At 33.7% G+C, this 17,774-nt stretch overlaps 1 pseudogene; it reads right to left on the bottom strand.

Moving 5' to 3' along the window:
• Positions 1 to 2,883: 2,883 nt before the first annotated feature.
• Positions 2,884 to 13,248, bottom strand: LOC121391112 (annotated as a pseudogene).
• Between the last annotated feature and the right edge of the window lie 4,526 nt (positions 13,249 to 17,774).

The following is a 17,774-nucleotide window of genomic DNA, read 5'->3' as shown; positions in this document are numbered from 1 at the left end:
CCATCTAAATTAATAACTATTAATTTAGATACAAACCTAGGATCTTATTCAATTATCTCTAAATAAAAGCCAGTGACACGTAATAGTTATACCAACAGTTGTGCAATGTATTAATATAAATACTTACTCTTACTCTCTTACTTGATTCTTTGCTGGAGTACTTCAAGTTCTTGTATTAAAAGAGAAGGTAACCTTTCAACAAGAGTACACACTTCATCACGTGAAAAACCTTTACTCTCTAATAAAGAGACTTCTTGTTGATTGATATAGCCGGATTAATGAGACAAGGCACTCGTTTTAACTATTAAATAGTTATATATATCATGCTAACATTATTAAAATAAGAACTTACATAACTTATAAATTTTTGTATTGATACTGCAGGTAAAAAAAGATTGTGAAGGTCCATTAAATGAGCTCTTAAGTTATTCTAAAGAAGTAACATAACAAGTTGAAATAGCTACTTACTCTTTATTATGTATTGTACATTATATGGGACAGAATGTGTTAGTTTTCTCATGCCTATTGTTATATTACTTGAAATAGAAATGTATTGACTGCTGTGTGGTCAAAATGTACAGCTATATATAACATTGAAGACTTACTGGGTTAGTGATGGTCATTATATGATGAGGACGATTGGTAATAATGGATGCTATTAATGAAGTGTCTAAGTATAGGGGTTTCCCACTCAGGACTTCTAGCAGTGAAATTAAATGATTGGCTAGAGAGAGAAGAGAGAGAGAGAAACTAGTATGTATTCACTACACACATACACACACACACACACACACACACACACACACACACATATAATTTATACCTCTCATTTGAAAGAACCCAGGGAATCTTCTAAGAATAAAATCAGGATTGATTGCAAACTGCTTCAAAATGCTGATCAGTTCACTTGTGTTTTCTCCTAACTTCACTTTTACTGGTCTATTAGTCTAAAACAGAGTAACATGAATGTCTTGTGATAACACATCACTGCTGTCAGACTCAAAATTATAAATAAAAACTTACCAAAGCATCTTTCAAACTAGTTTCAATCCATCTCCCTTGAAATCCTTTTGCCTATTAAAAAAGTGATTATTTGAAAAAATAAGCATGCTCACTCATACAGGGGAATAAATAAATATGATCCTTTACGATATCATAGTATACTAAATACAACAGATTATATACCTTGTAATTTACCATTAATGATGTATAGTAACTATAGTGATCATAACCTGTTTAAATTAACATTTGATATTTTTTTAGCAACTTTGTTACCAATAACAGAAAATTTAAATCACAGCTCATACAATAATTGCAATTATTATTATTATTATTAACTAAATTATTAAAATTAATACAAATTCTTAAAGCAGTTAAACGAGTCTTATTGTTGTGTTTTAATTAATTACTTATATCCTTTATGCTCTTCTACTAATGGGATATCTGCTATATAAATATGTTCACAGTTACTATTGAAGTGTATTATAAATACAGTTAAGAACTACATATTAACTTAATTGAAGTATGTTACAGTAATGACTAATGAACATTGACACTTCTTGAATACCCATATCACTGTTTTAAGCATTGAAAGCTAACAGAACATTATATACAAAATAAATTTTCAGAATATATTTTGTTAAAATACTTTAATGCACTATAATATATAATACCTCTGTCTCCATTATTGTCTGAACTGTCTCTGGTGATAAGGGACACACAAACAAGATACAATGATACATTAACATTGATTTTAGCTTTACACCTTGGAGACCAAATTTAGTTAACAAACTAAGATTCTTTTCTACCTATATAAAATAAAAAATTAATATCTCTATGTGTAAGTAAATCATGAAACATTACAAGCAAAGTTATAGACTACACAAGATATAAGTTAGAATATTAAAGATCACTAACTGTTTCTACTGATGATGCTCCTTGTATTAAACAATGAATATAGTCTCCTGATAGAAAATGTCGCCATTTAATATTGTACTTTTCTAAAAGTCGACAAAGATTGTGCAATGATTTGAAATCTATTTCCACACAGTAAGGAAGCCCAGGAATCAAAAGAGCAATTTCTTCTCGAGTGAATCCAACATCAGACATCTGTTGTATTCTAGAATCGATATCACTAGGGGCCACTCCTATTACTGAAGGAGCTGTAAAAATGTCTTTGAATGGTGTAAGATCAGCCTTGGCATCATGACCAAACTTTGTTTGAATATGGCTTAACAATTCATCTTGTTCTGGTAATGAAAATCTATCATACCGCATAACAAATGGTTCCTCAATGTTGAGATGTTGGGTTTTAGTTAAGATACTTTGACGTTTCTTTTTTACCTGAGTGGAGGTCTTTGGTATCTCAGTACTAGCTGTCTCTCCCTCCTCTTTCACTCTTGTGGCTTGTCTTCTTTTCTTTAAAGCTAGAGAGAGTTGTTTGGGTGACAATTTACGTTTGGTTAGTGTCCAATTTGGCAATTGGTCTAATTTCGTCTTATCACTCATTATAGGTCTCTCCTTGTCAGCTGTCGATTTTTCTTTACACTTAAGAGCTAGTGACGTTATTTGGACGTTTGGTAAAGTGATATGTCTTCTTAATTGGTAATACGTTATTGTATAGAGCACAGGACACCTCCATAGTGACATTGAGAATAAAGTCATGCAGTGACATGCTCTTGTGGGTGTGTCTAACGAATCCAATTAATTAACTAATTAATAATAACTATTAGATAATAATAATAATAATAATTATGAATAATTTCAAACAAACAAATTGGGACCTGCCCTCTCTACAAAACATGCATGCACGTTGTATACATATAAAAAATTATTAAATAATAGATATAAGTCAGTTATCAAGGCATATTGGCTCATATGTGTCTATATTGACATATTTAGGGAGTCATAAATATTATTTGAATTAGGTGGAAGGGTATCATATTTGGGGTGGTCAAGAGAATCATACTTTTGATCCAAGAAGTCATAATTTGAGTCTTTAGTTTGGTTAACTGCTACAAATGCAGGAATCATCTCGTAAACATGATCCTCTTCTTTGATTGGAGAACTTGACAATTCAGTCTCATGGTAAAGAGGGTTATCAAAATGTTTTATATCAGCCACTGTAGTATTGCTAGCAGCTTCAGAAACACCTTCATTGTCAGTAGCAAATTCATTACTTATATGTAGTGCTTTATCTTCATCAATGTACATTGGATTATAAATATTTCTCTCTGAGTCAGCAAATGGATTATGTGGTTTAGCATTGGCTAACTGTATCCTGTTTCTACATCTGTCACAAAAAGAATCACAGTAATTATTATATCTTTGATACACTTATTAGAAATAATTTAGTGCACATGGCTATTCTGTATAAGTTTCAAAATACTTAACAGTAATGACAGATGGCTTGCAAGACAAGCTGACCATACATAGTGCAATAGTGTCATATAGTCCACTGGTTATATCTATATATAGTTGTAGCATTATCTACTTTGACCATTTTTGTATGTGAATATGTTTAATTGACATAATTCATAGAATACTCCCTTGAGTCCATACATAGTATCATGTATATATAACACATTCATACCTTTGGAAAATGATAACAGATATTACAACTATTGCCAGTGTGGCCACAACACCTATTGTCACACCAGCAGAAATAGGAATAAAACTACTTTGAGTATCTATATGTGAAAAATGAAATGTAAAAGGTACATATTTATGACCAGATATTAATGTTTTAATCACATCTAACCTGAACTATCACCCCTCGTGAATCAGGTATCACTGATGCAACAGGGTTTAGTATCCTTTCACAGTAGCTACCAGTAAACCCAGAGGGACAGGTACAAACATCACGATTACATGTTCCACCATTTTGGCATTGAGTGACACCACAAGTGACTGTGAAAAGATGCAATTGTTGTAATAAATAAGATATTGCTAAAATTGCCTTACCAATTTCACAGTTCAATCCAAAGAAGTTTGGAGGGCAAGTACACTCATAGCTACCATAAGTGTTACTACAAGTTCCACCATTCTTACATATATTCTCTACACATTCATCAATATCTTCCTCACAGTAAACTCCAATAAATCCTTGAGAACATGTGCATTCTGCCTCAGTCTCTATCTGTGCACATGTCCCACCATTTAGACATCGTCCTTCCCCACACTTGGATAAAACTACAATATTACAACACTTGTCACCAATAAAACCAGGTAAACATAAGCACTTTACAGAATTATTCTCTATTGAACATCTTCCTCCATTACAACAAGGATTTGTAGCACAACTATCATCACAACAGATAGAACCAGTTTTTCCAGGTGGACAAGTACATTGGTATTTGTTAAGTACATTGTCACTTGTACAAGTAGCGTTACCACAGCATGGATTACTTTCACAATAGTCAATATCTGAACAACAGGTAGAACCAGATTTACCAGCTGGACAGGTACAGTGGTATTTGTTAAGTACATTGTCACTTGTACAGGTAGCATTACCACAGCATGGATTACTTTCACAATAGTCAATATCTAAACAACAGGTAGAACCAGTTTTACCAGGTGGACAAGTACATTGGTATTTGTTAAATACATTGTCACTTGTACAGGTAGCATTGCCACAGCATGGATTACTTTCACAATAGTCAATATCTGAACAACAGGTAGAACCAGTTTTACCAGGTGGACAGGTACATTGGTATTTGTTAAGTACATTGTCACTTGTACAAGTAGCGTTACCACAGCATGGATTACTTTCACAATAGTCAATATCTGAACAACAGGTTGAACCAGATTTACCAGGTGGACAGGTACATCGGTATTTGTTAAGTACATTGTCACTTGTACAGGTAGCATTGCCACAGCATGGATTACTTTCACAATAGTCAATATCTGAACAACAGGTAGAACCAGTTTTACCAGGTGAACAGGTACATCGGTATTTGTTAAGTACATTGTCACTTGTACAAGTAGCGTTACCACAGCATGGATTACTTTCACAATAGTCAATATCTAAACAACAGGTTGAACCAGTTTTACCAGATGGACAAGTACATTGGTATTTGTTAAGTACATTGTCACTTGTACAGGTAGCATTGCCACAGCATGGATTACTTTCACAATAGTCAATATCTGAACAACAGGTAGAACCAGTTTTACCAGGTGGACAGGTACATTGGTATTTGTAAAGTACATTGTCACTTGTACAAGTAGCGTTACCACAGCATGGATTACTCTCACAATAGTCAATATCTGAACAACAGGTAGAACCAGTTTTACCAGGTGGACAGGTACATTGGTATTTGTTAAGTACATTGTCACTTGTACAGGTAGCGTTACCACTGCATGGATTACTTTCACAATAGTCAATATCTGAACAACAGGTAGAACCAGTTTTACCAGGTGGACAGGTACATTGGTATTTGTTAAGTACATTGTCACTTGTACAGGTAGCATTGCCACAGCATGGATTACTTTCACAATAGTCAATATCTAAACAACAGGTAGAACCAGATTTACCAGGTGGACAGGTACATCGGTATTTGTTAAGTACATTGTCACTTGTACAGGTAGCATTGCCACAGCATGGATTACTTTCACAATAGTCAATATCTGAACAACAGGTAGAACCAGTTTTACCAGATGGACAGGTGCATTGGTATTTGTTAAGTACATTGTCACTTGTACAGGTAGCATTGCCACAGCATGGATTACTTTCACAATAGTTAATATCTGAACAACATGTAAAACCAGTTTTACCAGGTGAACAGGTACATCGGTATTTGTTAAGTACATTGTCACTTGTACAAGTAGCGTTACCACAGCATGGATTACTTTCACAATAGTCAATATCTAAACAACAGGTTAAACCAGTTTTACCAGATGGACAAGTACATTGGTATTTGTTAAGTACATTGTCACTTGTACAGGTAGCATTGCCACAGCATGGATTACTTTCACAATAGTCAATATCTGAACAACAGGTAGAACCAGTTTTACCAGATGGACAAGTACATTGGTATTTGTTAAGTACATTGTCACTTGTACAGGTAGCATTGCCACAGCATGGATTACTTTCACAATAGTCAATATCTGAACAACAGGTAGAACCAGATTTACCAGGTGGACAGGTACATCGGTATTTGTTAAGTACATTGTCACTTGTACAGGTAGCATTGCCACAGCATGGATTACTTTCACAATAGTCAATATCTGAACAACAGGTAGAACCATGTTTTTGTTACCAGACGGACAGGTGCATTGGTATTTGTTAAGTACATTGTCACTTGTACAGGTAGCATTGCCACAGCATGGATTACTTTCACAATAGTCAATATCTGAACAACAGGTAGAACCAGTTTTACCAGGTGAACATGTACATCGGTATTTGTTAAGTACATTGTCACTTGTACAAGTAGCGTTACCACAGCATGGATTACTTTCACAATAGTCAATATCTAAACAACAGGTTGAACCAGTTTTACCAGATGGACAAGTACATTGGTATTTGTTAAGTACATTGTCACTTGTACAGGTAGCATTGCCACAGCATGGATTACTTTCACAATAGTCAATATCTGAACAACAGGTAGAACCAGTTTTACCAGTGAACAGGTACATCGGTATTTGTTAAGTACATTGTCACTTGTACAAGTAGCGTTACCACAGCATGGATTACTTTCACAATAGTCAATATCTAAACAACAGGTTGAACCAGTTTTACCAGATGGACAAGTACATTGGTATTTGTTAAGTACATTGTCACTTGTACAGGTAGCGTTACCACAGCATGGATTACTTTCACAATAGTCAATATCTAAACAACAGGTTGAACCAGTTTTACCAGATGGACAAGTACATTGGTATTTGTTAAGTACATTGTCACTTGTACAGGTAGCGTTACCACAGCATGGATTACTTTCACAATAGTCAATATCTAAACAACAGGTTGAACCAGTTTTACCAGTTGGACAAGTACATTGGTATTTGTTAAGTACATTGTCACTTGTACAGGTAGCATTGCCACAGCATGGATTACTTTCACAATAGTCAATATCTGAACAACAGGTTGAACCAGTTTACCAGATGGACAAGTACATTGGTATTTGTTAAGTACATTGTCACTTGTACAAGTAGCGTTACCACAGCATGGATTACTTTCACAATAGTCAATATCTAAACAACAGGTTGAACCAGTTTTACCAGATGGACAAGTACATTGGTATTTGTTAAGTACATTGTCACTTGTACAGGTAGCATTGCCACAGCATGGATTACTTTCACAATAGTCAATATCTAAACAACAGGTAGAACCAGATTTACCAGGTGGACAGGTGCATTGGTATTTGTTAAGTACATTGTCACTTGTACAGGTAGCATTGCCACAGCATGGATTACTTTCACAATAGTCAATATCTGAACAACAGGTAAAACCAATTTTACCAGGTGGACAGGTACATTGGTATTTGTTAAGTACATTGTCACTTGTACAAGTAGCGTTACCACAGCATGGATTACTTTCACAATAGTCAATATCTAAACAACAGGTTGAACCAGTTTTACCAGATGGACAAGTACATTGGTATTTGTTAAGTACATTGTCACTTGTACAGGTAGCATTGCCACAGCATGGATTACTTTCACAATAGTCAATATCTGAACAACAGGTTGAACCAGTTTTACCCAGTGGACATGCACATTGATATAACTGTCCATCATTATTGCATGTAGCTCCATTACAACATGGATTAGATGAACAAAGGTCATTATATACACTGCATACATCCCCAAGGTAACCATTTTGACACTGACAGACACAACTAGAAAGACCTTTTCCGGTCCATATGCCTCCATTTTGACAAGGATTACCTGAGCAATGACCTAGCAAAGATTTAAATGTTTAAAACAAAAGAAAATTATCAACATACTTGTAGAATTAATTAGTTTAAAGAGCACACAAAAATTCTTATTGTTTTGGCAATTAACAGTAATGTTGATGACTTTTTCAGTGATTGTGTCCCAATGTTCAATATTTGAATTACCAGTTTCTAAGTTCCTACCCTGCACCCTAAAATGAACTATTATAAACAAGCACATTTCTACTGTGATGTTACAGAAGAAGTTATAATATAATGATTAACTGGTCTTTAGCATGTATGCAATTTCACGACATGACTAACTCACTTTGCTTGTGTTGAGTAGATAATATTATCTCCTGGAATTTGCAATAAAGAGCAAGTCTCATTGTAATAGTACTCATTATTTTGGTCTTCATTACATCCTTGCACATCTAAAAATGATGAATAATTGATATTATTATTTGTAATCAACTATAACTACCTTCTCCATTCATTTGGAGTATATTTAATGGAGGGTGAATAGGTGTATCACTTTGTGTTGGGCGTGAGAATTCAGGAATTCCTTAAATGAATTTTAAATTAATTATTAATCATATCATATGTATGTATACAACAAATCATCTACCTAGATAATCCAGGTATTTGAAATTACCATGGCAGTTGTTACAGGAGTTGTCTGCATAAAGTTTGTATCATTACACAAATGCCACAAATTCTCTTACTTAGGCTGACAGATTTGCCTTGTACTTTGAAACACAGTTTCTTATTTTGTTTACATTTGATTTTTAATCGAAGAAGTCTTCCCTGGAAATGTTCTGGTTGAATAGTGAGTTCATTTGACAATATCTGCATTTAAAAGTGCAAAAAAGAATTGAAAAAATGTTATATCAACAAAATTCCATGATAGCAAGGTGATTAAGCAAACCTGTGAACTTTGACATGAGTAACAAGATGCTTAAAAGGTGCTTCATTATTATAACAAGTCCACATCATTATAATAAGCAAATTCTGTTTCTACCGTTAAGCAAACTGTTTCTACCATTTAGAACATGACAGTTTTTTTATTCTATACAATAGGTCACAAACAATTTTAATACCTCAATATGACTTTTTCCATTAGATGTTGTCAAAGAGAATCCGTTATCATCAATCTCTATCCAACCACCCTCAGTCATCACCTCCAGTCCTGATACAGAACAGCCACTTGGCATATCTTCACCATTAGCTCTTTTCACAATTGGTAATACGTTACCAGTAGCTGTAGACTGAAGTTTATAATTGTTATCACTGTTCTGAACAAAGTACACAGTACTAATGGTAGTATCAACTTCCAAGCCATCTCTTGAGAACATGTAAAAACAGCCTCCATGAAAAGCGAGAAGTTATAATAAAGCATTTTATTGAATCACTTACTATTGATATTTTTACAAGATTGGTGACTATCTACCCAAGTGTCTTGCTGTGTCTTGCATTTACAAACATGACAGTCATTACCAAGGCAATATGCATTATGATTGCTACAGCTGTAATTACTATTGTCTGTTTTTGGAAGAAAGATATCTCCATCATCAGCTCTCAGTATCACACCCTTCTCATTGTAGGCTGCCTCACAAGTTTCACCAGGACAAACACACAGGACTGCAGTAGCTATATAATTATGAGGAATTATATTTTAAGATGAAAGATTTCTGGCTAACTTAACTTACCACAGAGCAAGAATACAAATGCTATCCCTACATTGTTGGATTTCATCTTTGCTCAAAGTGACTGATCAATTCCAAAAACTCTGATATATAAACACTACTATGATATAAAATATTGTACAAACTGTTTATAGTCAGCTGGTACAACTCACACACCATGTCAGCTGTTAGGTGGAATAATTATACATTTACAATTGCAGCTCATAATACATGATTAAATCTTATTCTTGTAACATATTCTAATTAAGAGGTAGCTAGTTTTGCCCAAAATGTACACGTATTTTCTATCTGTCAACGCATTCATAAGTGATATGCTGGGTGGTGTCAATCAGTCTTCAATCTCTCTGTCTATAGTACTCATCCAAACATCAGATTTTTGTCTCATCCCCACCCACAAAGCTTGCATGATAATCACAAGAAATCAATTTAACTATAGAAAAATCATTTTAAGCAAATTTTTAAAAAATAGATTTTTAGTATAAACAAGACTTTGCACTGTTCAGAATCTGTGCTATCGTTGTAACACTGCAGACATTTAACTTTGCAAGGACAAAGTACAATCTCCATCTACAAGTAATAAATACAATGCTAACAGGATAATCTAGACAAACTAAGTGATTCTCACTTTGTGCACTCTTCTCTTCAGTACTCAGAGCAGTCTCTGCATCAATATCTTCACAATTCAGAGCGGTCTCTACATCCACATAAAGTGGGTTGACAGAGAGGATTCCATTATCAAATACTACATTATGTATCTGCACGTTCTCAATGCTATTTTTTAATTTCTTATTTTGAATCCTAGAGTCATGTGACAAAACTCATTAAAAAGGAAGACTACACAACTCACTTTTTATAAATGAAAAAAATGCAAATGGTACACCCTAAAAGAACAAGTAACACTATGATCATAAGTAGAATAAGTAAAATGTTAAGACCATGATAACTGGATTCTAGAATGATAAAGTCATTTTGTATATCATATATAATACCTACCATTAGGAAGATGAGGAATATAAAATAAATTAGAGCTAAGTATCATTGACAACAATGTATCATGTGCAGTATGTGTTTGTGAATCACTAATGAAATAACTAATAGGATCACAACAGGTAGAACCAGTTTTACCAGGTGGACAGGTACATTGGTAAGTGTTGAGGACATTTTCACTAGTACAGGTAGCATTACCACAGCATGGATTACTTCACAATAGTCAATATCTAAACAACACATGGAACCAGTTTTACCAGGTGGACAAGTACATTGGTATTTGTTAAGTACATTGTTAATAGTACAGGTAGCATCACCACAACATGGATTATTCTCACAGTAATCAATGTTAATACAACAGGTAGAACCTGTTTTACCAGGTGGACAGGTACATTGGTAAGCGTTGAGGACATTTTCACTAGTACAGGTAGCATTAGTACAGCATGGATTACTCTCACAATAGTCAATATCTGAACAGCAGGATGAACCAGTTTTACCAGGTCGACAAGTACATTTGTATTTGTTAAGTACATTGTCACTTGTACAGGTAGCATCACCACAGCATGGATTATTCTCACAGTAATCAACGTTAACACAACAGGTAGACCCTGTTTTACCAGGTGGACAAGTACATTGGTAAGTGTCGAGGACATTGTCACTAGTACAGGTAGAATTACCACAGCATGGATTACTCTCACAATAGTCAATATCTGAACAACAGGTAGAACCTGTTTTACCAGGTGGACATGTACATTGGTAAGTGTTAAGTATATTGTCACTAGTACAGGTAGCATCTTCACAGCATGGATTTCTTTCACAATAGTCAATATCTGAACAACATGTGGAACCAGTTTTACCAGGTGGACAGGTACATTGGTAAGTGTTGAATATATTGTCATTAGTACAGGTAGCATCACTACAACATGGATTATTCTCACAGTAATCAATGTTAATACAACAGGTAGAACCTGTTTTACCAGGTGGACAAGTACATTGGTAAGTGCTAAGGACGTTGTCACTTGTACAGGTAGCATCACCACAGCATGGATTACTCTCACAATAGTCAATATCTGAACAACAGGTAGAACCTGTTTTACCAGGTGGACAGGTACATTGGTATTTGTTAAGTACATTGTCACTAGTACAGGTAGCATTACCACAGCATGGATTACTCTCACAATAGTCAATATCTGAACAACAGGTAGAACCTGTTTTACCAGGTGGACAGGCACATTGGTATTTGTTAAGTACATTATCACTAGTACAGGTAGCATTACCACAGCATGGATTACTTTCACAATAGTCAATATCTGAACAACAGGTGGAACCAGTTTTACCAGGTGGACAGTTACATTGGTAAGTGTTGACTACATTGTCACTAGTACAGGTAGCATTTTCACAGCATGGATTACTCTCACAATAGTCAATATCTGTACAACAGGTTGAGCCAGTTTTACCAGGTGGGCAAGTACATTGATATGACTGTCCATCATTATTGCATGTAGCTCCATTACAACATGGATTAGATGAACAAAGGTCATTGTATATACTACAAACATCCCCAAGGTAGCCACTTTGACACTGACAGACACAACTAGAAATACCTTTTTCAGTCCACACTCCTTCATTTTGACAGGGATTACCTGAGCAATGACCTTAGAAGCATCATTAATTTATATAATCCTTGGCTAATCTTATCTTACCATAGCTAGAATTACTAATTCTCACAGCAACACAAAAGGTTTTTTGATTCTGACAATTAACAAAAATTTGAAGAGCTTTGTCTTCAATGTGTTGCCAACTAAAGGATTGACAAGTGAGGTTTAAATATTACACAAAACATTTGTCAATGCTAATGTAATAAGGCAGACACTTCAATTGCAGATGCAATGACAACTCACTTTATTTGAATTACATTAGGCAACAAGAGAGAGAACATGTTTTTGTCCTCATATTGTAGTTATAACCATATATATAATCAATAACACAACCTTGCATATCTAATGATGAGAAATCATTAAAACACTGGTACTTTTTTTAAATATCACCTTTTCCATTCGCTTGCAATTGATTTAAGTCATTGTGTGTCAAGTATGGAAATTCAGGAATACCTTTGATGATATAGTAACATAAGAATATATAGAAGATAAGAACTTACTCAAAAAATCAAGATACTTAAAATTACCACAACACTCAAGACATGTATCTAAAAAAGGGCATTTCAATAATTTCCTTGCAAGTTTATAATTTGCTCACTTAAATTGATTGATTTTCCTTTTACTTTAAAGCATAGATATCGTTTCTGAGGACATTTAACTTTTAATTTAAGAAGTCTTCCTTGGAGATGATAAGGCTCAAATCTCATATGATCAGAAATTATCTGTTATAAAAGATGTGATATCTAGATGTGTCCATTAATGTCTTTTTCATACTTCAATATATCGTTTTCCATTAGATGTTGTCAAAGAGAATCCGTTATCATCAATCTCTATCCAGCCACTCTCAGTCATCACCTCCAGTCCTGATACAGAACAGCCACTTGGCATATCTTCACCATTAGCTCTTTTCACAATTGGTAATACATTACCAGTAGCTGTAGACTGAAGTTCATAATTGTTATCACTGTTCTGAACAAAGTACACAGTACTAATGGTAGTATCAACTTCCAAGCCATCTCTTGAGAACATGTAATAACAGCCTCCATGAAAAGCGAGGAGTTATAATAAAGTATTTTATTGAATCACTTACTATTGATATTTTTACACAAGATTGGTGACTATCTACCCAAGTGTCTTGCTGTGTCTTGCATTTACAAACATGACAGTCATTACCAAGGCAATGTGCACTATGATTGCTACAGTTGTAATTACTATTGTCTGTTTTTGGAAGAAAGAGGTCTCCATCATCAGCTCTCAGTATTGCACCTCTCTGATTGTAGGCTGCCTCACAAACATCACAGGACATGCACTATGCACTACAGTAGATATAGCTAAAAAACAATAGTGTTATATTGTGTTATGTCACTTTAGACTCACCATATGCAATGACTAGTAGAATCACAATCCAATATTTGCAGTGCATGCACTCCATTGCAGTTTTGAATTTTCCTCGTTGACTGATCATTGCCGGTTGCTTTCTGTGGTTTTAGCAATATTGGTCTCCTATAAGGTAATGTAACCAGGTATTATGAGACACACCATAAGACATTTGTATTCTCATGACACCAGATCTCATTGAGTACTCACTCATACAGTGAGTATTATAATGTTAAAAATGCAAGGCTTGCTTTGGAAACAGATGGCAGTAGACAAGGAAGATCATAACAGTATACCCAGTGTGCATTAAATGATTAAGGCTTTAAATATAATATAGTAACTTTTAGTTGTCTATATAGAATTCAAATATTTTTGGTTCAACTTACTACAGAAAATCTCATATATAGCTTGATTCCAGTTGATCTCTTAGCTAGCTCCTGTATGTTGACTTAAATATATGTGCAATCTGATTGACATAACATTTACTACAGACATCATAATAATGAACATTTGATATGAGGCTTTCATAACATTACATGATCACAAGCAATCACTCTATAAGCAGCAAAAAACAAGACAGACAAAATATGCTTGCATCCAGATGTCAAAGTTCCACTTTGCAGGCACAATGGAGCAACAATGCTAAAAGATTAAAGCATACTTACGCTATAGTCAAAACAGTCATGCTTTCTACTTTGACATTTAGAGGTTATTTTTTGTGGTTTTGTTTCTCCAATCAATGTAGGAGGCCAAAGTGCTTTGATGATGGTGATACCAACTTGTAAGGAATAATAAACTTCTAACATGTTTACAATTTTGTGGTAGAACAGGTGCATTTCATCAAACAGTTGAATACCTTGTAATATAATATAAACCATAAATCAAACATAATTAATGCTTGACTATATAGGTTCATTGTCATGATGGGAAAAGAGACATGCATCCAAACTATTTATTTTGCTCATAATAATGTCGCCATCAGTAATATTTTCTGGAGTTCTTTGATCATGAGGTCATCTCGAAGCAAATATAATATAAGCATCTTGGTAAATTTATTTGCTAAATACATATAATTAATATTATTAAATTCAATAGCAAGGACTATAATGAATAGGTATACAATTGATCGAATGAAGTTATAACAAAAATTATTGACAAATCTATCATTTTAAGTAATTAATATAATATTGTATTTTATCATTTACATTATGTCTGTATTGTTGCATTGAGTGTTCCATAAATAAATGGACAACGAGTTACAAATAACTGACAACGTGTTTGGACTGTACCAAAATTAAAACAATAACAACGAAAATTAGATTTTTTAAATACTTCCATTATGTCATCAGGATTAGATATTGTTTCACCTGAATTAACACGTCTATCAATTGACGTACTAGTATTTATAGTAATGTTAGCACTATTTTGAAGAGGCCTTGTTTGACAACTAAAATCAACAACAATACCTTCCTGTAGAATGTAAATAGAAATAAGTATAGATATATTAAACATTATAAATCAATTGTTATCAATTTGTTATAACTTACATCATTAATAATTGGTGCAGTTCCACCGATACATGATGCAATTTCAGCAAACTCAGGAACATTAAACACACAAGGATTTTCTCCAGTGATAGTACATCTATCAATGATATTAATAGAAACACTTGATAGTAAATCTATTCCAGTAATATGAGGTGATCGAGGTTGATTAGAAAGTGGTCTGATTTGTTCAATGGAGTTATTAATAGCTTTAATCTGAGACAGTAAGTTATGTAGTTGTTGACGAGTATCAATCACTGATGTATTCTGTAATGAGTTTAAATATATCGTAATGTTTTATTACTTTATTTGATGAATACCAATAACTTTAATGTATATTTATATTACATACTTATAGTGTGGTGCATGGTCTATAATACTATATATGCCCAAATTGAACAATATCTGTACTGATACAAATGTGCTATATGAAAACTTATATAGCACTGCATAGGTCAGATGGGTGGTCATTCATATTATATTATGATGATTATGAACTGCTAAAACAACTTTCACACTTCTCTATAGCCTTGCCATACGATTACCGGATGAATATATTGCACAAGGGTGTGGTTAAGATGCTCATACAACACTCAGATAGCATCATGTTGTATGAGCATCTTGACCACACCCCTTGTGAAACATATCCCCATATAGCAGCATTTAGAACATGATATAAAATGCATTGCAGTGTCCAAGTCTGGATGGTCTCCCTAAAGTCATACAGTATATACACACACACACACATACTCTCTCTCTCTCTTTATATATATATATATATATATATATATATATATATATATATATATATATATACAATAATTATATATATATATGAATACACATATAACACACAACGTATACATTATACACTAGATTGTACTCTCCATATGCTAAAACTCACTTCATTAATTTTCAATTGCTGTAGTTCTTTTGAAATATTTAACAATCTGCCTCAAGTTCTTGTAAAGATAACTACATACCCAAAAATATATTACAATTATGATACTACAGATGATGTTGTCTTGTAAAAACTCATAAATACATGTACAATGTAGTTGTCTGATGACTTACTGTCAAGTTTTCAGGAAATGGTTGGACTGAAAAGAAAGGTAGATAAATATAAAAAGACATAATTATGAAAGTATACATGTTTTTCTACTTATTACAACTAACTATGTATATCAGACCATAATAGTTAATATCTAATAAATTCCAATCATATTTGAGGTATATGAAACATATACAGGTATAGTATTGATTAGTTGGATTACTCACGTGAACAATTACACTCATATGAAGTAGATGGAGTAGATGAAGTAGCTGGAGTAGTTGGAGTAGTTGGTGATGCTGTGATAGGAGCTATAGTAGGTCGTGTAAAGCCATTAGGCTTGACAATACCAAATGATAACAACAGCACTAACACAATTGCTGCAACTAAAAGGTGAGGAGAGTGTGTGTAGAGGTTTACAAATTCATATGTTCTCTTTTGTAAAACAAACCTGACAATAATATAACAAGTAAAGAAAAAAAACACACAATGTAGCATCTGCTGAGCATTTACAACAAGACTCTCGATCATCAAAATTAGAATCAGGCAAGGGAGAAAATTCACAAGGTTCATTTGAATTTAATGTGGGGTGTTTCAAAGTGTCTCCTCCTCCACATGAAGCATAAATGGCATTTGAGGTCACTGTTGTCTTGTGACTGGATGGAGTCAAGAGGACAGAACGACTACCTTTAATTTCATCATATTCACTTTGTTCTACACAACAGTAGCTGTTTGTAATGACTGATACATGGGATTGAGCCTCCATCATCTGGATTCGACAATGATCTCTACTAATAAAACTTCCAGTAGCACTCATTGCTATTAAATCTAAGTGAAAGAAAGAGTATGCGTATTGATGTATTATTGACTTACTTAATTATTGTAGGTGATGTAATCTCATATATACTATGTAATTGCTCATAACAAATCTTAATAATAGTTTAGAGGGCATGTACTCTTTTCAAAAACTCAAGAAGCAAAGTCATCATCAACCTGTACTACTGTTTGTTTAAAGCCAATAGGCCATTGATTGTATGTTAATGTAATGAATGAATGGCTTTGCTCTTCAATGAATTAGGGAAATTTAAGATATGAATTTCAGTAACAGAATAACTTATTTAACTCATTATTAGTTGACAACATATATCTCAAACCACAAATATTATAAAATTATGAATATTATAATCCTTTTAAAATCCCTAACTGGCAACCTCAACAGCTATAAGATGAGACCAAGAGCTCACAATTGTTGTATGACCACAGTACTATCGATTATTATATTCATAACATGATGTTTAATCAATTGCAAGGAATCAAATTCATTTTTCTTAAATTGTATGATGCAAACAAACTGTCCAATGCCATCATTCTAAGCTTAAGATGAGGTAATCAGTATATGTCACACCCTCTTGAAAAAAATGATAAGGAGTGGTTAAGATTGGTAGATACTCAAACACTTACTTACTTTACTACCTTACTTAATTTGAGCAAGAATTAACAAGTCTTCATAGTACAAGGTACAACGACAAACAAATTCCTTCGCTGGTATACACTTACCATTTAACGGTATTAATTTCTTTAGA

The sequence above is a fragment of the Gigantopelta aegis genome, unplaced genomic scaffold, assembly GCF_016097555.1.
Source record: "Gigantopelta aegis isolate Gae_Host unplaced genomic scaffold, Gae_host_genome ctg1720_pilon_pilon:::debris, whole genome shotgun sequence".
Classification (NCBI taxonomy): domain Eukaryota; kingdom Metazoa; phylum Mollusca; class Gastropoda; order Neomphalida; family Peltospiridae; genus Gigantopelta; species Gigantopelta aegis.
Note: the sequence above shows the minus strand (reverse complement) of the source record. Positions and strands in the feature narration are given on the sequence as shown.